General features: G+C 47.6%; 1 protein-coding gene across 4 annotated transcripts in view; it reads right to left on the bottom strand.

Annotated features, from left to right (window-relative positions):
* STARD8 (StAR related lipid transfer domain containing 8) overlaps window positions 1-21921 on the bottom strand; it is a 108464-nt gene that overhangs the window by 38749 nt on the left and 47794 nt on the right. The gene's annotated exons all lie outside the window — the stretch shown is intronic.

Here is a 21921-nt window from a genome sequence, read left to right as displayed (position 1 = left end):
CTGCAAGCCCTTCTCACAGCCAGCGGCAGGAGCGTGTGTGAATGGAGCCTTTTGAGTGTGCAGAATAAAGGCACAGGCTGGCAAAACGTAACGTAATGACCGGTGCCATCACAAATTTCCCAATCCCTCAAGAGTCTTAAGAGGACCTGAAGCTATGGAAAAAGATGGTTCAGGGGCAAGAACAGGAGCACCTGCTGCTGAAGATACATAGACCTGAATTCCCTAATTTGCTACAGACTTTGCGGTCTGCTTAGTCCATCTGTGCTTCGCTTTTCCCGAGAGTACTTCTTCCCTCACACAGGAAGGACTCACATCTCCCCTCCAGACAGACTAAAGCTAAGGGAAACAACACAGTCCAAATAGAAGCTTTGGTCGACACGGTCTGTCTAATTAAAAGCACATTGTCTACAACTTTCCTGATTTGGTGTTTTTGGCATAAATAATTTACAGAATGAGCTGTGAGATCCCCTAGTTTGAACAGGACCTGGCAGGGGAGATTTTAGGTCCAAAGTGCAGAAGGGGACAGTTTAGAGAGTAACAGGCTGGTAAATACATCTGTGAACAAAACCTTGGAAAGGAGAAGGATGAACCCACCCAGCACACGTGACAGCGGAGCGCGTCCAGCTGACAGCACTGAATTGCCTTGCAGATGTGAAGGCGTCTGAGTGGCCATCCAAGTTACCAACGACCATGTGTAAAATTTCCACCAACACAGGAGGAGTCAAAAGTTGCTTCCAAATGTGATCTCATGTACTAGCGATGTAAGAAAGCACCGGGCCTCAGAGACAGCAGTGCTGCTACCCTTCAGTTTGTTTTAAAGGAAGATGCCATGGCTGCTCCTGGTCCAGCTCACAACGCATACTCCACCCAAGCTGTTTAAAGAGCCTACAAAACTATTTTGACATAGCAGGTTACTTAAATGCCCAAACTGAGCGTTCTTGATCCTCTTGGGGCTGGAGGCAAGTACTGCTAAAAACAAGCCAACACCAGAAGTTAGCCAACTGATAATAAATAACAACCATATTTACAGTAAAAAAGGCCTTTCTATACATATATCACGGCAAAAGAAACCAAACCTAGCTGACACTGCAGGTACAAGTGGGAGATGAAGAATGGTTTTAACCAAAGCAGGCTCCCTCCAGGGCACGCAAGCCAACAACGGTCCCAGCTGCACGTGGGGTTGGCTCTCATCAGCACCCGCGGGGATGGGGCGCCAGCGGGGAGGGTGGGCGTGCGGGGCAATGGCAGGTGCCAGCACGCTTGTCCTGCCCTCCCCACTCCAAGGGCATTTTGGTCCAGTTCTTGGGAAAAGCCTTGCCGGTGATTAACCCTGGCTGCATCTTCCTGTCATTAACGCTACCGTGGCGCCACAGAAGGAAACCAGACCATAATTTCCAGTTACAGCAAAAGAACAGCAGCTGCCTCCTGGGTATCCAGTCAGCCAGTATTTTTAGGTGGGAGACAGGGAGGAGAGCGCCTTTGCTGGCTCCGAAGAGGTGGATGAGGCAGCCAGTCCCCTTGCTTGGAGAAAGCTGAAGTGCTGCCCAGGACAGGAGGCTGAGAGGCTCCAGGAAGCCAACAGCTCCTTCTCCGGGCACAGGGAAAGGGTCCAGGGGCCACCGTCTCCTTCACGAGCGGCAAAAAGGGGAAACTGGCACAGCTCATTCAGGGAGAAGAGCAAAGAGGCTCCCTGAATGTCCCGGGGAGCAATTGCCCTGCAGAAACCAGGGAATGGGGCCCCAGCATGGGGAAAATAAATTATACGGGGACCTGTGGGTTGGCTCTTTATTTCACGCTTCCCCTTCTCAGCCTGTTCTTCTCCTCGTCCCTGTAAAGCCCAGCTGCAGGAGGCACAAAGGGCTGAAGTTTTTACCTGATACATCCTAACATAGTTGAGGACAAGCAATTATTCAAGTCAAACTCTTGTGTCTCGAGCCCACTAGGTCATACTGTTGGCTCCAACACTAAGTTATTTCTCACCTTGTTTCTGGAGTATACACCAATTCCCAGTGGGAAACATAATAGGTGTCTCGGCCCCAAAGAATATAGCATTGCAAAAGCATCCCAACACTTTCATTTAGCTTCCTTACGCCCTGGGAGGAAAGACAGAGACCAGTGCTGGATGCAGGATACCGACCCAAGGACCACTGTGATGGCTTCTGCATTCTCAGCCGTCACTGTCCAGACAAAATTCTCCTCCAAAAATAGAACCATCCAGACCACATTATGGAGAGAGGCTGCGGTAGCAAAGGAAGCACAGCTACAAACCAATCATCATCCAAGCCCATCATCATCATGAAGATGTGGAAATCAGAATGAAACCTTAGAACAAGGGTAGAACCCAGATAACACAGACCTGAGTTTTATAGAGGTGACCTGAGCCAAACAGGAGCCTACAACCCTTTCTCTCTTTTTCCCCCCTCTTTCCCCATTGGAAGGGGACAGTGTTGTGGCAGCAGTCCAAGCTCAATACTTCCTTTTCATTATGGAGCTAACAGGAGCTGCTGGAGCGAGCAGGCCAAAAGGCTTTTTGAGAAGTAGTTTTAAAGGATGTCACAGTTTTGCAAAGAGACAAAGGAACATTTAAAAAAAAAAAATACAGAAGTCTCCTTGCCAGGAATGTGGGGAATGTCAGGGAATATTACAAAACAGGATGCAAAAGCTGGCCTCAAGCAATGTTACAGACTCACATGCTGGCCTGACAGTCAAGATGTTAAATCCTGATGGAAGGCTAACCATGCAGCTACCCTGGGAATTAAAGACTTGGCTTATCTTGTTTGGTCCCATCTGTCTGTCTGCCACCAAAGGAGTCAGCACAGCGACCTCTGCTTGGGTCAGCTCTGTTCCCCTTTCCCCAGACATGCCTACCCACAACCAGGATACAGTCTAAAACACGGCATTTTCTGTATATTGTAGCATTTTCTGAGGAGCTAAAGCAAACAAAGCTTCTTGGGACACAGCTGAGGACACTGCTAACTTTATTGCAGATGGAGAATCTGAGGATCCAGAGAGAGAACTGGGCTCATTCACAGTTGAAGAGTTAGGCCTGAACCCAGCCGTTTGCTTTAAGCGCTAGGAAATACTTCTCAGAGATGGTTTAAATGTCTCTCTTCAACGCTTTATTAGTTAACCAAGTATATCCCTGCCTTTGAAGGGTTTTACACACACATACGCTCGACACCTCCTTCCACAGCTATTCAGGCTCAAGGGAAGTTATGACACTGAATGCATTAAACTCACTTCTGCGGCTGCAGACAGCAAGGTCAGAAGTACAGGAAGACCTTTTTAGGGTCAGGCCTAAGGAGAAGTTGAGGAGTTAGAAGAAAGCAGGAAGCTCTAATTCAACACACCAACCATTTGCAATAGCAGCACAGAAATCAGAGGCCAGTTACTGGCAAAGTGCGTGCCTTTTGGCAGGAATGAACATGTTTTTTCCAGCTTCCCTTCCATGTGAAAGTCCCTGTTTAAGTAAAAGATTTGTCACCCCATATCTACTTGGGGTTTTTTGCCTGGCTGAATATTGACCCAACTGAACACAACGGTCTTACTTATGCTTGTAGCCGGAAGGGCAACAGCTCACAAACAAGAGGCAGAAGGAGTCCGCAGCTGACGGAAGGCAAATTCCCCTCTGGATGAAGAACGTGCACGTGGGGACTAGAGTGACAAAGACTCCAGCCCATGTCTGATGCCTTCCAGGGGTCTTCAGAAAATTTTGCTCTAAAAGCAGTCATATTGGAATCTTCACCTAAAATCACACACAGAAAAAACTCTCTGACAAAAACTCTGCAGCTAGTGGCCAAGTATGCAACACAGCAGTGCAGCTATCTATGTTCTGCATCCTCCTGGGACATCTCACTTTCCAGAGGGGGCACCTTCAGGGCTAACTACCTTTAACACCGGCCACAGGAAAGGCTTTTAAGGTGCTCACTCAGGTCTCCTCGGTTAGTGGGAAACTAGCTAGGAAGAACCTTCAGGCAGGGATCAGGAACGACGGAGCTAAGCAGCAACGTCCAACACTCTCACACCTCAGAGAACAGCTCACATACCTTGGAGCCTCTCGCTACTGCTTCATTCTCATATTCAAATGGTTTGCTTGGAAGTTTTTTCCATGTGTAAATTTCCACTGCTTTCACTTTTTTCTTCTTTCAGAACAATGTTTTAAAAAGCCCTTATCTTCTAAAGAAATGTTTATTTTCCAGACTCATTAGCATGCAGTAATTCTCCTGTTGACATTTCTGAGGAAAACCTTTGCTTCATAAAACCTCTATCTTAGAACTGCAAGCTAACGTCATTTGTGGTAAATCAATCAGCTCATATCCTTCTAAAACTCATCTGCGTCTATTTTTATAAGTTGTTAATTTTTGACTCGCACACTAATGTCTTCTGAAGAGACTCAAAGCCCACAGTTAATACTCAGTTTTCAAAAGCGATTAGAAAATCAAGTGCTGAGCTTCTTTGAAATGGCTGGTTATAAACGTGTCAAACCAAAAGCTGTCTGGCACTGTGGTTTGGTGTAAAGCCGCCCCTGCTGCCTCCAGCAAGTACTCAGCCTTGATGTCTTCGCAGGGCGAGAAGCACTCGCGTATCAACCACAGAGGTCACTCAGGGAACAAGGCTGCCCACCGTCCGGCACAACCTGGGAGAAGCTGTATCTTGCCTTTATTTGAAAAAACGCAGGTTACGGCGTGGTACTGACCAAGATACCGGTCAGCCACGTGCACACAAATACGCGTGCACAAACACGCCAGCCCTTCACTCAGACTCACATGCACAGATGTACACGCGCACACGGTACTACCAAACCATTAACGTTACAGGGAAGGACTCTGTTGCTCTTGCCCGCTGGCTGGTTACTGAACATTTTGTTCCTATTTGCCAACAACCTACTTGCAAAACTAAGCAGAGGGTCACAAGATCCCATCTGGCTAAAATCACTAAGCTGGCATGAAGAAGAAGAGCTAATTCTTGCTTTCCCTTATTTGCTCTCCAGTAAAAGGCCTGGGATCCTGCATTTCCACATGCTTCTGCTGCAGAACTTACCTTTGTCCAATTCCACTTCGGGTTATGAAGCCTGACACTGGAATTGGAGTACAGGACTGCTTAGCTTAGAGTGATATGATTTCCCTTCCATTTCACATTTGCAATTACTGGGAAGAAGTATGTGACATTTCTCCAGAAGTTGCTGCAACTCTTCACTTTGGGCCTGCCAAGATGGATAAGTGGCTGAAGCTGAGCAGAACTCACTCCTGTCATTTCATTTTCCTTCACGTTACCTACAACTTTTCGCCTCGTGCTAGTCCCTTCTGCCCCAAGAAAGGTGCTAGCGTGTATCGAGTACTGGTTCCGGCTATCCGTCAAAACAACTCAACTGGGAAGTGTGGCTGCTTCAGGCTGTGGTTGCAACAGTCATCTGTCCATCCCCGTTAGAGGACACCATCAGAAGGCAAGAGAATAAGCTTAGCCAGATGGTCTCTTGTCCTCTGGCACAACCTTGACCGTTGATTCACTCCACCAGCATCAGGGAGGCCCAGCAGAGCTTACCCGTGCTCGTTTTTGCTTATTTGCTCTCCTTCTCTTCAAACTCTGTCCACTGTTACTATTTTCTCCTTCTGGATAAGGAGCCATTACTGGATAAATTACATGTGCCAACTTGCTGGGCCAGAGAGATAAGAAAACAGTAACCAGCTTTACCGGAGATATTTGCAGCCCTACAGCACACAGAAAATCTGCCCCCCCCCAGTTCCCGAGCAGCTCCGAGACACGGCAAGTCCATTGCACGGTTACAACCCTCCACCCTTCGCGGGGCAGAGGGAAGCGGCTGCACAAACCCACGCAGACGGGATCTAGCCGTCACCCAGCGACTGCCTCCCGCGCCTTGCGGCAGGCCTCAGCCCTTCTCAACGCCCACCTCAATGACAGAAGCAAATTTCAAAGCAGCTGCAGTAAGCCCAGCACACGGTCCTGAGCTCTGCGTGCTGGTTCATCTGAGCACATGCCTCTCAGTTACCCACTTCCAAAGCAAAGCTTGCGATGGACAAAAGGGGAATGACTCGCATTAGAAAATTGGAAAAGAAATGACAAAGCCACTATTGTAACATTCAATATCCCAATCGGCTTAGAAGCCTGGCAAAGAAACAAAAGTCCCTCAATAATCTGCAAAACATAGAATTGCACAACATCTAGTTATATTTATCTGTGCCTGTCTTCACATTGCCAAGAGCCGTTTACAAGCAGAGCTCCTGTTCAAGGAGGGACAAATAAGACTGTAAAGCAGGTAATTTCATCAAACGAAGTAGTTGGGCAGGTGAGCAACTCTGCCAACGCAGCCAGAGATCCCCAAGGAAACCTGTAATCACTGCATTTAATCTTAATAAGGAGATTGGGATCACAGAGACTTCAGTTCTCATGAGACAGGACTCCATTCTGACCTAGAGCCAAGTAATCAGGGCGGGTTGTCACTGCCAAGACAGATGTTCTTAATTCACCATGTTTTCCTCCCCTCTATGGAGACAAAAGATAAAATTCAGTGAACCTTATCAAATACTAATCATTTAAACTTTTGACCTTATTATCCTCTACCTTCTCTGAAGGCTTCTGTCCAAAGAAATAATAAGTGAGATACGAACTTCTTTCACATGACCCTGAGGGGCTGGAATGATGTCCACCACCTCTAAACGAGACCTGCCACCCCAAAGCACAGGTGAGGTGGAGGAGGGAAGAAGAGGCAGAGGTATCAGGGGTACCATAAGTACAAGCAAACGGCTAACTCCAGGTTTGCACTGCTCAAATCAGGGGCAGGAAGGAAGAGCGTCAAACCACAGAGTTCTGCCAAGCGCTTGGTGCTGCTTCCGGAGCAGCAGTTTTGCAGAACTTAATTAATGAATAAAGGTTTGCAACACAGCTTCACATCCCATAAAGAACATTCACAAACAACACATTCTCGTGAAAAAGAAAAATAACACCTTTCTTTTTAAGCAGGAGAAAAAGCTTTAGGAAACAAGAATGAGAGAGGCACAGCATTACTGCTGCTGGCTGCAGCGAGCGAAGGGGACAGCGCGATCTCCCACTGCTGCTTCCTGCACAGAAGCCAGCCGCTGAAGGAAGAGGTCTGAGGCACACCCAGCTCCTCTGAAAGCTCCTCTGACAGAGGAACACAGTCTACTGAAAATTCACCTAATCAGTCAACTTCAACCAAGTCCCAACCTGCCTTCATCTCTCTGCTGCCCAGAATCCTTCAGCCACTAGCAGCCTGCCTGCTCAAGTTATTGGCTACATACCGCTTGCTTGTAAGTGCAAGGTCACAGCTAACAGTATCAACGTACCTCGGTAATGGAGCATGAGTCACAAATGCTTCAGCTTTCCAGCAAACTCTCATCAAAAGAACTTCTTTCTTGACCTTGTCTTTAATCCCCTGCTACGTGTCCTACAGCCACTGCAGAGATCTCTAGCCTGTGTCTGGGGATGGACCAGGGAGGACAGCACTGGGAATAATGTACGGCACCTCAGCCGCCTCTTTTAACCAAGGTGCTGCAGCAGCAGTGTTCTTTCCACTGCGCATGAATAAATCCCCATCCAAGTTCTCTGGCTGCAACGCAAATCCCCAGTAACCATCCAGCTTCATCTTATCGTCACTGGGATTTACCAGTGGAGTAACTATTCTCTGGCCCTGCTCAGAAAATCTTTGAATATTCATGGAGGTGAGGCGCCCAGATGAGAATATAAGAAGAGCGAATGGCCATGCAGACCCGTGTTCTGTCCCAACGGTGGTCAAGAGCAGACACCCAGGGAAGAGCACAAGAACCGGACTTGTAGGTGTTCTTCCCCAAACACCCTCCCGCTGTGTCGTGGCCCAGGCGCTCCCAGAGCCAGAGACGGTGCTTTCCTGCCTGACGGTCCTTGGCAAAACAAAATGGCCTGGAAGAGGCGCCTCAGATACCCAGAACTCACATGACTGTGCCATGCCAAAACCATGAAAACTTAAAAAAAAAAGGAACAATGAATAAGCACACCTCTCCCTCATGGCAGATGTTCACGCATTTGGGGCCCACGCTTTATATTTGCTGTAAAAAGAAGAACTAAAAGTATGCTTAAAAAAATAATAAAACCAGAAGTTGCAACTGTTGTCAAGGAGGAGAAGGGGGCAAGGCTGCACCCATCACACACTACAGCACCTTCCCACCTCTGCTCCCACCCGCACCCGCGCGGACGCACTCTGCGGCCACCTCGACACCCCCGCCAGCAGCCTGCTCCGAAGCGGGGAGCGCACGGCCTTCCCAGCGGGGAGAGGGACGCATGGCTAGCCAAGGCGCATCAAACCCTCCCGCCTCCGCTCTCCCGCCTCCGCTGCACCCCGTCGGGAAGGCTAGCACTCGCTTCAGAGAGCGTTTGCAATCCCTCTCTTTTTCCCCAAGCAAGCTGGGGCTCAAAGTCATGATGCTGAAGGTGACCTTCAGAGGTCAACTATCAAATTCCTGCAGCTTTACCCATGTGTGTCAACTGTTTCCAATTGTCCAGCAAAGTGTAATTTCCAGCTTTTCACTATCAAAACACAGATTTTGCCCACCATCCATTTCAGCAGGCAATAACGAGAAGAGATAAGACCAGCCTCCTCTTTCACTGATAATCACATTTGTCACATTTGTAATAGTTAGTCAAGGAGCAGACCACTGCTTTCTTAAGTCACCTTTGCTATTTAACTGTCCTACAGGAAAATCATAATTCACACTTTTTTGCTTTCTGGATCAAATGCTTAAAGTTGGAGAAAATGGACAAATTCTGTCAGATGGTACTTTCCAATTACCTAACAGAGATAATTATGGGGTGAATGATTGTATGCTTAAAAATTTGAGCACAGTTTACAATTTTTTTAGCCTGAGAAACTTAACAGATGCAAAACAAAAAGGGGAAAAGAACAGGGCACAAATACAGCCAAAGCCAAAGAACTTTGACATTGAAATACAGAATTTTTTGGCATTACTTATGCCGCTCCACATGAAACAGTTCTGTTGCACAGATAGTATATGCGAGCAAACAAGGAGCAGCATGCACTTCTAAAGCCTTTTCTTTCTTTTATGACCGGTAATTCTGATTTAGGGCCCAACGGTTTTCCAGTAAACACATCCTCAAGTCTCCAGTTCTGAGTGCGATAACAAAACTGTAAGGAACCCTCAATAATTTCATTCTCTCTTCAAAGACACAGAAGGACAACGCAGGTTACTCGGTTCCTCTTGGCCCTGTGCTTTTTCCCGACGCACTGACAAAGATGCTGCTTTCAGCCGAAGCAAGGTGACTTTCTCCATGTGTCAGGAAAGGTGCTGGCTCCCACGAGACAAGGCCGGGCTCCCTCAGGAAGGCTCCCCCGGGGGCTGCGCTCTCCGCCCAAAGCAGCGGCCCCTTCCCGGGCTGCTCTTCATGCCTTGCACCACCGGTTCTCAGGAGGGGCCGCAGGAGCCAGGACTCCTTCTGCACACAGGACCGCGTTCCTCCCGCGCAGCTGAGCATCTGAATCACGAACAAGCAGCTAGGAGGAGCAGCTGTCAGCCCCCTACCCAGCGGGGCAATCCGAGAGAAGAGGATTTGCATGTCCTGGGGGATTTCCATGCTGGACCTGTCCTCTCTCTGTGCACTAGAGGCTGAGAAGGGTCCATGGGACTTCAGAAAGCTGCAGTCGGGAAAAGCTTCACCCCCAAATAGCCCTAACTTTAATATAGAACCAATTCTGTTCTCGAAAAGGGAGGGAACCACAAAACACTTTTAAACAAAATCAGAATTGGATGGTTCAAATGTCATATTTGGCATAAATTCCTTGAACCAGTAAAAGAAACTCCCATGGCTGCAACTATATGCACTTCCCATGCTTGCTGTTTAACAAGTAAGCAATTCCAGTGGGAAGACTCTGACTCACTAATACAGGCCTCCAGATACCTTCAAAATGTTTCTTCAAGCCCTCTTCTTCTGCAGTACAAGAGATTTGGCAACGATGTGGTGCCTTTTCTGTTGGGAATAATCCCCATCCCACTGACCAATATCGCATTATTTTATTTACCTTCTCCTCTGGTTTCTTCCTGTTTTACAATCTGAATGTAAACCATTAGACCAGACACTATCTTTGTACGGAGGCCGGCACAAGATGAACCTGGTTCGCACCCAAGACTTGAAAGAACAGCACTGATAACAATGCAGTTTTTTGTAACTGGCCTCCGTGCTGTTTCTTGTCTCCATTTCAACAGCAGGTATCTGTCGTAGCCCTAAGGTCTGAATCCCATTCAAACACATAGGATCCCTCAAGGCTAATATTTGGATCATTTTGACTTGATGTGTATTAGAGGAGAAATGGCACCACCCGACCACTCTAGATAGGGTCTTGTTTGAAGAGTGGACAAGCAAAATGGAAAAACTGATAGTCTCTTGAAGCAGCAGCCAAATCAGAGTTAGCGCCCTAGCAGCCCCAAATCAGGCACATTGCCTTCTTAATCTAGGGAAAGAGGCAGCCTCCAGCGAGCCTCTAAAACGTCTTCCAAAGATATCTACAAAACACCAGCGTTCCCAGTTCAGCCTCTTTAAGCAGTCTCAGGGTCGGTGGTATTTCATGGCTGAGACCGCCACTCCTCAGGTTGGCGGAGCTCAGCTACGCTGCCACTGGCCCTAACAGATACAGGGCCAGGAGCCAAAGCGAAACAATGAAAACCATTTACAGGGCAGGAAGCTGCATCTGCTGGATGAAACGCTATCTTCAAACAAGACGTGTTTGGATAACTCCAGTTTCATAACTCGCCTCTTCCGATGTTAGGAAATCACAGTAATAAAAAGAAAACAAAATGGGGGAGAACAAACTTGGCATGTGGAACAATGGGAGAATTGCTTGAAACACTGAGTCTCCTCCTGAGGTTAACCCACCCTGCTATACCTTAACCAAAGGGGCAGCAAGGACTCCTGCAGTACGCTCCAAGGATTTTGCACAAGAATAAATGCCTGATCAAGTATCAATGGGAAAAGAGTTAAATCTGCACTACAAACATCAAGAGCAAAGTAAATTTTGATGGTCTTAATGTTTGCTTGCTTGCTTGCTTGTTTGTTTTAACAGAAGCCAAAGTTATCTTGGGGGAAAAAGTAGAATTAGATAGAGGTGGTCAATGATGAGCCTCAGAATTTTGGGTCTAACAGGACTTACCTTCATCATCTTAAAGGCAGTGGGTGGAAACCCGGGTGGGAAAGGACGACACCCTTTATTGGTCACCTTTCCTCGGCACTGACCATTTCTTGGGCAAGGGAACATAGCTAATTTCTGCTGTTAATAGCGGTGAATTATGGTGGAGATAAACTCATGTGCCCCATAAATTCCTAATGCTAACCTAAAAAAAGTTACAGATATTATAGAGAAAGATTCTTAACAATGACTTAGCAGGTCACTATTTAGCAGGTAGAAATAAAGGGAAGAAAGACAGAAGCACGTACTAGTTCCTCACCTCTCACCAGGCAGGTGCTCTCTGTGGCCGGCGCAATGTGAATTTCCACCAAAGCTACTGCATGAACAACGAGGCTGACTTGAATCTTTATCCCAGATCGAATTCCCTTGCTAAAGTCAGCTTCATTTACCAAAACACTCGATTCCTCTCTGATCTTTCCATGGAACAAAGGAATAAACAATCAATGCTAGTGGTCGCTAGCTCCCTGCCATCCCAGCAGGCAGACAGCACAAACAACCAAACAGCTGCAAGGTGATGCAAAGCAACCAGCCAGCGCAGGCAGCTCGCTCTGCATTTCAGTCATGCCACGAAAACCAGCAAGCGCAAAAGAGCACCCCCAGGTATATTCATAAGAAGCTAATTCTCCCATACAACGACACTGCTTACAGAGGAACAGAGCGCACATGCTCAGCCACGTGGTTTGCACAGGTCCCACCACGATGGGTTCTGGTCCGTGACTCCTAAACGCGGTGAACAAAGGCAAATTAACAACGTCACGAACAATGAAGTTCAAAACCAGGGGGGAAGTATTGCAAAGGCACAGCTTGGTAACGGGATTTTGTTCCTATTTTTAAACACCGAGGGTTTAATGCAAATCAGGGCTTGCTCTTCCACAGACAGTTTCACTCTGTGCTGTTTGGTCTGATCCATCTGTGCAAATGTGTATTTTGGATCTCTAACATCCCAGTGTGAACTGCTGCGCATCCAAATCCACAGCAGATTTCACCAGGCTGGGATAAAGCGCTTCTAAAGAACGCGGGGAAACACGCGGGGGACTTCCGAACCCTACTTCTTCCTTCCAGGAGGTCCCACTCAGACAAAGGGCTGATCCCCAAATTACTGTTCCTGCTGCTGCTGCCACCTTGAGTAATTTAGAAAAAGGAGCCAAAAGCTTAGGTCACTCAGCTTCGGCCTCCAGATCCCCCTCCCCACCACCGACCTCCTCTCCCCACCCCTCTCACCAATCCAAATATAAACTTGCTTACAGGAAATGCCTTAAAGAAAAGGCACCTCCCTGAGTCCCGAAGAATGCCCAGAAAATAAACTGTCTCTGGACATGAAGGAAATGGCTTTTTTTTTCTTTTTTTTTTTTTTTTTTAAATCACACTGCAAAGACGCTTTAACCCTTTCAGTCCCTGCTGCAAACTCAGCAGCCCCCACGTCTCAGATCCTTGGGAATTTCTAGACACCTAGGCTAAAGGCTCGATTGGCCGGATGAGAGGATCCTCTTGCCAGAAGTCCCCATGTCCTTACACAATCACCACATCTTCAGCAAAAATGGTCCAAAATCCACAACCCAGACCCAAACTCTCCTTTTCCTAAGGAAAGCACCAGACCCTCAAGCCAGGCTCAGAGCACGGGGGACCCACTTTCAATTTAAGGCTCCATTCCCCAGCTCCCCGGGCAGAGGACAAACTTGCACAGTTGCTTGCATTACTCTAAATACTGCATCACCACGGAGTGCAACTGGTGAAGCAGGGCAGAAGGGGGGCTGCACCTGCATCTTCCTCCTACCTACCCTTGACTTTTGTTTAAATAGCCTACCCCCAAAACACCGCTCCTTCCTCCAGGAACCGTTCCCATTCAGAGGCCATCTGCGTTGAGAACAGAACCCGAGACCAGCTGTGCTCCCCTTTGTCGCAGCTGCAGGCAGAGCCCCACTGCGAGATACAGTCCACAATCCACAACAAACCTCTCTGATGTCCCAGGGGCCTGAGACTTCTTAGCTTTACATCCCCAAAGCATTTGATGAGCTTTAACTAACCCTTGCATCTCCCCTGTGAGGTGCATTAGTCCATGTCATGGAAGAGACTCCCTAAAGAGGTGCGTTATGTCATTTTACAACTACAAATGCTATTCCAGAGATTCCTGCAGACCGCAGGGATGGGATTCCATCATAAAAACTGGAATTAGAAAGCAACAATAAGAAAGGTAAAAGGCTGTGTGCTAGATCAGATTGCAAACCATTATCTGCAGTAATGGGACTGCAATATCCAGAATCCAAACCCAATAATTCCTGGCTTGTGTTGACTACATAGCACTGCATTTATTCTAGACGGGCTGGGGAGTAAAGCAGCATATGGAGGAAGCATAAATACTGTTTTCATACCAGTGTCCCTACAAAAGAAAAAAAAAAAACAAGAAAGAAAAAAGAAAGGTAAAAGAAATCCAGGAAATCCAGTATATTACAGAGGCAGCTGTCTCAAAATAGAAGCTGTTCAAGGTTTCACAGGAGGCTCTAAAGAAAGCAGCCCAGCGTGGAGAGAGGAAAGGTCAGCCCCGCTTCCTGGCTGCCTCCCTCCAGGGGCCAGGGAGGCGATGCTGGCTGCCCCGGCGGTGCGTCAGCCGGCGCTCCTGACACGCCGGCTCTCCCGCCGGGAGGACGCAGAAGCGACGGGAGCTCACTCTGACGGCAGCACGCGAGTACTGGCGGCTTGGTCGCTGTCACAGGGATCGAGTATTCCCAGGCCCGCAGAAGAGAAATGGTGAATAGGACAAAAGGACCGATGAAAACGTGGTGGTAGGGTTCAGCAGTGTCCCAGTGCGCTCACTGGTCACAAACTATTTACAGAAAAGAGAATTCTCTGTTATCCCCCTTTTGCAGAGGAGAAGACTGAGGCAAAGCCTCTCCTAAGCCGTGCAGTGAGTCAGGGGCAAAACCAGGAATATAACCCAACTGCCTGTATTCACAAAACTGCCTCCCTTGTCACTGGACTGTACTGCCTCCCTAAACGTGCCCCTTAAAATTGTAGACTCAGGACTTCAAGTCTCAGATGCACAAAGTAGCTTGATATGATGCAGCTGCTTCTGCAAAATGCCTAATTTTTTTTTTTTCTTTAAACACACCAGCAGCACTGGAAAAGTCATGTTGCAGAGGTGTCTGCAGTCACTGAGTGTGGGAAAGGAAAGGAATGGGGTCAGCTTCAACTTGCCCGGAAAGCAAAGTGTCCTTCCACAGCATGGGCACAAAGGTTTAGAAGGAGATCATGCCGGTCTCCCAAGAAGAGAGGCAATTTCTGTTCACTATATGCTTTTTTTGCCTTGTCTATTAAGGTACTCGGAGTAAACAGCCCTGATGCCTGTAGAAGTTGCTGCACAAGCTGGCAGTTACTTTGGAGAGCAGTAACAAGTGCTTTGGAGAGCTCTGTAGGAGAAGGATGCTTTTAAGACGTCCAAGTGGGGTCCAAGAGATCAGAGTTGCTCCTTTGGTTCTACTGAGACAAGCTGCACATATAAATCAAGTGACCAGGCAGGAACCTCAGTGTCTAAAGCCTCTGGAGATGCCCAGGAAAGAAGTGCAAACCATGCAGCAGATCCAGGAATTGAGCAGTCCTCTTCTGTCTGGCTGATGCTAGACAGTTTAAAGGATGAACATCTCTAAGCCAGGACACTACTGCTGTGATAGAAAAAGAAAACTAACGGCACAGAGCTTCATTTCCTGGTAAATAACCATCTGATAAGCGCCACAGAAGACTGTCAGGACACAACAGGGAGAAGGGGACAGCAATGTAAACTACCTGGAAACCTGCACTTCCCTCGCCTAATGTATCAGCAAAAGCTCTCTGCTGCAAATACTATTATACTATGTCAGACACACATTTTACTGGGACAATAAAAACACCTCTCAAGTAAAACGAGCTTTACAGTAAAAACATGGCTTTTGTTTGGCACTTCTGCTGGTAGAAACATTGCAGTTGGGGATTGCAGCTCCCCTCAGCTGTCACAGATGCAGCTCTACCAGACGTACGCGCTGCAGACCGCGACCCCGGCTCGTGTTCCCCGAGCAGACAGCTGTGGGGATTTGAGGCGTCAGCACCACCATCCCCATGCCTACCTTTCTGGCACCTCATCTCAGGCAGTTTACCGGCCCCCCACTGCCATGCACCGTTGCTCAGCTTCTCCCACTGAAAAGCCAGCATCTCAGCACAAGGCACCTTCACCGGTGGTTTGAGACAATTTAGCAGGACTGTGAACTCAAGAGGTTTGAGGAATCTGTGTGTGTTCCACCGTGGTGCCTCCTCCACGGGACAGTAACTCCTGGAGGACAGGGAGGAACATTGCAACGTCCTACAGCAAGATTTGTAAATTATTTATTTGGACTGACCTGTTGTCACACTGTTATGTTACAAGATTGACACAACACAGAATTCATTCATTTTTGTAAGAGGATGAGACCCTGGGAAGATAAAACGACAGACACACAGCTACTTTTCTCTGCCTTTACAAGACAACCACTGCCAAGGCAACCTGCAGGCAAGGAAGACTTACATGTCACAGAAACAAGACCACACAGCTGTCCACCAAGGAATGTTCTCTGCTCCAAAGCAGCAATGAAAGGTCAGAATCAGACATACTTATTACTAAAGATAAAAAGCAGAGGTGAACTTAAAGCCAAGCTCAGTTACTGACAATTGTTACTTTGCCCACCACAGATTCTGCTGGAAGCACACATCAGGGCTGAGTGAAATAAAAAGGACAGGATAAGACATTGTTAAGGACACGCTGAATTTAATGCAGCCCATGAACTCAACACTCAGTCTTGCATCTGCCAGGAAAACACTCTCTGGGCCAGAGAAGAAATGGGAGGGAGAAGAGGGGACCAGAGCAGGGTAATGGAAGAAACTCCAGCACAGTGAAGTTACTGACCTATTTTCTTGTATATACTATCTCAGGCATGTTAAGTCCTTTAAACGTTTCTTTAACTGGGGGAAACTACTGCTTCCTAAATTCGCAGTAGGCTTAGGTTAGAGGGAACGTTAACCTTTAGAACATAAAGTTCACGTTCAGCCCCCACAAGTAAGCATGACGCTGCCACGCTCGTGCTCTGCGAGGCTGATGTCAGTGGTTCTGACTAACGGACAGTCCTCCGTGGGAAAAAAGACACCTTGCTCTGGGCTGTGAAACCAGAGAAACGAGCCCCTTCGGGACAGATCCGAAAGGAGGCTCTTCTGAGAAAAGGGGCAGCACCAGACAATAAGAAGGGATGGGACACGGCAATTGCTAAGGAAGGCCTTACGGCGAGATTCTGCTGGGACGATTACTTGTCCAGGAAAACGAAGCTCAAATGCTGGGCCTGACTACCCACATGTTCTGCTCTTACCCAACTACACTAATGAAATAAGATCAAGTGAGCTTTGAGTCACCAGCGAGCGTCAGTGTCCCAGCAGTCTTGTGACACATCTGTTTGCGACTGCCCTTGAGCATTCACAGTTTAGTTGGGGTGCAATAAGGGAAAACCCCTCTCCCAGCTGCGCCTCTGCTAATGTCCTCTGAACAAACCTCAGCCTGCAACCCCCCCAAGCAACCACTTCACCTTCTTCGCCCCAGCCTGACTGGCTGCTCCCCCAACCAGAATTTTTTTCCCCAACTTTTGCAGCAAAGCCTCATCCTCTCTAGCTCTTCCTTTCTGTTTTGTTTTGGTTCGTTTTTTTTTTCCCTTTTCAAATACTCACTGTCTTGTCCTCTATCTTTTGCTTCCTTCCCCACCACCCTGACTGAACTGGTACCAGGAGGTATTGCAGGATGCCAGCCACAGGCCTGTGCAAACACCTGATCCCTTGGTGGAAGACAAGGTGGGTGGGAGGAAGGGGGACAGCAGAAGTCCCTACAGTCCTGCTTCATCCTTTTACCACCTGCAGCCCACATCAGAGTTTGGCAGCTAAGAGACGGAACCCTCCAGGTCTGCAAATTTACTGGCCTAGCTTCACAAAATAACCAGTTTCCACCTCACAGCTTGCAGTAGGTGCCTTTAGTTTGCAAGACAAACTCGTCCCTCCAAAACAAGTGGCAGCATACTCATCTGTAGCACTGCTTCCACTTGGGAGGGGCGCGGAGGGGATATGTTTTGTTGCCATTCCTAGAAGAAACGGGAAGAGAATGAGACTCTTGTGTTGCATAAGTCAAAAGAGCATTCAGAAAGAGAACCTGTGCTCTTGACAAGAGCGAAAATATTCTTGTAAAATTCATGCAAAAAAAAAAAAAAGAGAGAGCAAAAGAGAAAAGAAATCCCATCATCTACCTTTGCAGATAAATTACACTTGAGAGGTGACAAACTTGCAGGTTAGAAGGATCCTCTCCCACTTCTACCTGATATGCCTACATTAGCAGTTCTGGAAGTAACAAGCACATAAAGAGGGTGGAATATGCTACTGAGAGCCCAAGCACTCTTCTTAAGTAGAGGCGTTAAACACTTTTGTCCTAGGAAGCTTTGAACATAAGCATCAAAGACCGCTCCAAAAGGGTGCAGCAAGATTATGATTAAATCAGAACGAGCAGGCTCTTTCCAGACCCCGTATGCACATGTTGCAGTCAGATGCTTTTCACTCACCGAGATAAACGGCAGGAAATCCCCAGGCACACCCGAGCTCGAGCTCAAGCACACGTTGGGCCCCTTCAGTTCAGCGGTATGCCATCCTGGGAGGAGCCGCTGAGTTCCTGCTCCCAGGCAAGCAAAGGGAGGCCCAAAACTTTACTATAGGGTACACAGAGACCCAGATCCAGATGTTCACCTCTGGGAACTGGGGAAGGAGGGCCTAGATGCTTGTGGTACCTCAGTGCCCTTGATTCTGCTGGGAGTTTGGTTTCTTGGGAGGAGTCATCCTATCTTGGAAGATCTGGACTTGAGAGCCATGACCTCACGAAAATCCCTGATGATTCCCATTAGATAATCAAATTTGGATACACAGGAGGAAAAGAAATAGGAGGACATGAGAGGGAAACACACTGATAATTACCTTCCTGCTAGTAACTGTAGGGACATTATGAGCACTCCTCACAGCTCTGGCTCCGCTGAAGGTTCATCCCGTCCTACAACACCTGGGCTTTGACAGTCAGGGGTGAACACTGAGCACCTCTATCCAAGTCCATGCAAGCCAGACAACACAGCTAGACCAGACCAGACCAGGCTTTAGAGGAGGCCTAGAAAGACTCCCCCACACTGTGCCGCTAAGGAGACTCAGCTTTGACCTGTAGCTCTTCCTGCTGCTCCAGGCCTTTTATGCAGATCATCAGACCCGAGGGCGCAGTTTGATGTTACACCTAATCCAGTTGACTGCCACATGCTCCTGCTGCTTTCTTTGCGCTGAGTGCAGCAATCATGATTGCACCGATGAATGTTTTCCAGTCGGATTAGCTCCCAAAACCTATGCAATTTCTAGATCCAATGCAAAGGGAGAGACTGTTTCTTTCAGCAGCAGCCTGAAATTCAGCAGCTGTATCTTATGTACACAAGGTGTAATATCAAACCACAACCTGACTCAGTGCTGCCATGAAGTTTTGCTGGTCCTAAGCTTTCTCTGAACTGGCAGCAACAATCTGTGACACAAACCTGGTGTTCCGGTTGGATCTGCACGATGGACGCTGAGAAAGCAGGAGAAAAGAACTGCTAATCTTGGCTGACTGCATAACAATATAAGAACTTAAGATGGCAATGTGCCTTTTTGTGGTGAGACATGAAATAGCCAAGCCCCCTGGGGCACTTTCTCATTAAGAGAGGTCCTCCAAGCTGTTCTGTTTATTAAGGTCCCTTCCCACAGCCAGCCGTTAACACTCACTCAGCCTGTAACCGGCACTGGATGACAAGTGCCCCGTTCAGATAAGGAATCCTTCAAACGCCTGGAGAAACAGCTTCACTGCTGCACGTTCAGTAAATGTGCAAGGCCCACGTGGCAAGGGTAACGTGTCAATTATTAACTGGGACAGGTCAGGCAATGCCTGGAAACGGAAAAGAGAGGAAGATCAGCGGGCTGAAGAGACCTCTGCCTGCGATATGTGCAAAACTGAACAACAACAGACATAGTGGTTAGAAGCCCCTGGACCAGCCGCAGGATCCTCCTCTCGTTGACCCGGGGTTCGAATTCAGGCTCACTCCGTTGACTTCCACAGATTGGCTCAGAGCAGCCCTGATTAGAAAACACGGTCAGCCTAGGTAAGAATGATTCACCGCTGTAAGGAAGCAGAAGGGTGGCCCCAAGCAGTAAGGCAGAGAAATCGCTGCACCAGCCAAGTACGCTGGGGATCACTCCTCAAGCAGGAGCAATAACAGAGTAACACAAGCAGATGACAGACAAGAAGCACGAAGTGGGGCAACGCTAGCTCTTGGCACACAAGGCCAGCACAATTCAAGACGTCTGATGAGCCAATCCACAAAACCGTGTAAATAATGCGCCAAATCAGTCAAAAAGAAAACAGAGAAAATTAAACAGGAAAGTCATTACTCATCACTTCTTGCACATGAAAAAGAAAAAATTTCTTGCCGAAAACATAGAAAAAGATCCTGTCTCTTTAAATTTCTGCATACCGCCTCTGCAGCCTGGAAAAGTTAATATAATTATCTGGAGGTGACTTTCAGAAAGACTCAGCACAAGGAGGGTTATTGTGGCTCAATCATTAACCGGGGCGGGAGACCCCTGGCTTTACTGGAATGTGGCCGCACTCTGCTGCCGACGTTCCTCACCAGAGATCGCGCTGGAGCTCAGCGCAAAGGTTAATGAATGCCTCCTCGGCTCCCGCATTAGCCACCGGCCACCAGGCCCTCAGGAAGACTCCTGCCGTTTTCAACGCATCCTTTATTCCACCTCTAAATCCAGCCAAACACATCCCTCATGCTTTCCGGTAGGGATGGGAAAGAGAGCTTGCAGAAAAAGAGAAGTTGAAAAAAGAGAAGGCTTGACTTCTAGTTCCGTCCCTTTAAGCTGCAGATGCTTCTGCTGCCATATGGACCTCATCTCACACCTCAGCTTACCCACATGTAAAAGGAAGACAGCATCAACAGTTCCACGTGTTTCTACTTGTAATCTGAGAGATCTATACTCCAAGTTGTCCTTCTCAAGTTTACCCATCTCATATGCGCATGCCACACTTGCAAACAAGACCCAGCCATGTCCAAAGACACTGAGCCTCCGTCCAATGCTCTAATCCTTCCAGAGAGCACCACAAACCTCCACAGAAGGGCAGAGCGCTGCCCATCAGCCTTGCCTTGCTGCCCTGCTCTCAAGTAAGTCCAGGGCCAAGTAGATGGTTTCCAGCACTCTGGATGCTTTCTCCATTTTCAGTCAGGGTCTCTTCTCCTATTAGTTCCAGCAGGTAAGGGGAAAAAATGCTTTGGGCTGAATGTCACATTCACCTTTGACTTTTCTCAAAAGATGCAGAACAGTGCCACTATCACCTTAGGACCCGTCTGGGGCACAACATGGAGCAGGAGGTTCTGGCAAGAGCTGCGAAGAGCCACATCAGCTGGACTTCTCATGCCTCTGCAATGGTATCTCAGCCTTTGCGGCTCTCGTGCTACTACAAGAATGCCTTTTATACCCTCTGCAACCAGCTCGGCTTTCATTCCCGGGATCTGGTGATACGTTTTACCAAATCTGATGGGCAGAGCGATGGAACAATGTCTTTATTTATCAGGTCGGTGGAGATGAAAGGGAGATACCCTTGTTATCCGATGCACCAATGAATACAGTGAGATAAATCTCTGGAACAACACACACATCCTCTCTTTCATGGAGGATCCGTTTAAAGTTCTCCACAGAGCATGCATTCAGGCACAGTAACTGATTGCACTGGGAGTCATTTCCTGCCTTAGCAGCCTCACTGCTGACACACTGCCTATATTTGGAGGATTAAACTCCCACATACGTCTGAATGCAAAAACCCTTCCAAAATCATGCAAACTTCAAATGCAAGTTGGCAAACCTCTGCTTACGGTCACACTCTCTCATACTCTTCAAGGAATAAACAGCTTAAGGGAAGAGACCAACTCTGTTCTCCTACCTACTGGGTGACAATTTATTCTGTTCTGATATCCGAACTCTATCTATTCTGATAATTTTCTGACACAACATCTGGCTTTCAGCAACACTTCTGATTTTCACCTAGGCTCCCACCTGGCTTGAGTAAGGCACAAAGAGGTCAAGCGACCTGGCCCTTAACATCACCCCGCAATGCCTGCGCGTCTCAGTCCAGACCGACTTGTCAGTTTGCTCCTTCACTGCAAAGCCGCACAGCAATCCTTGGTAGACCTGCAGTTCACCTCTCAGGCAAAAGGCACCTTTTTTCTCCCTAAGGAGAGCTTTTACTCTCCTTAAACTGATTTTGAGAGCCTTCAAATTCTTTGAAATTATTACAGAATTCAAGGGAAACGTTGAAGGGCCCTTATTGCATAACCATATTTTGTTCTTTTATGGAACTAAATTGCTGGCACTCTGTCCCATACATATGTTTAGGTTTGGACATCTGAGGCAACACAGGCAAGGAATGCTTAACAGACACATGATAAGACTTATTCAGTTGCCTTTTATTAGAAAACTATTTCTCAAAGGAAGTGAAGGGACCTCCCCATAAGCAAGATTTTATACCTGCTTTGCATTGAGATTTTATGCTTTGTCACATAAGAAAATTACTGATGAGATTTTGGTATTAGGATTTGATCTGATTTTCCCCCAGAAGGATGGAGAAA

The sequence above is a fragment of the Apteryx mantelli genome, chromosome 13, assembly GCF_036417845.1.
Source record: "Apteryx mantelli isolate bAptMan1 chromosome 13, bAptMan1.hap1, whole genome shotgun sequence".
NCBI lineage: Eukaryota > Metazoa > Chordata > Aves > Apterygiformes > Apterygidae > Apteryx > Apteryx mantelli.
This window is presented reverse-complemented; position numbering and strand designations above follow the sequence as displayed.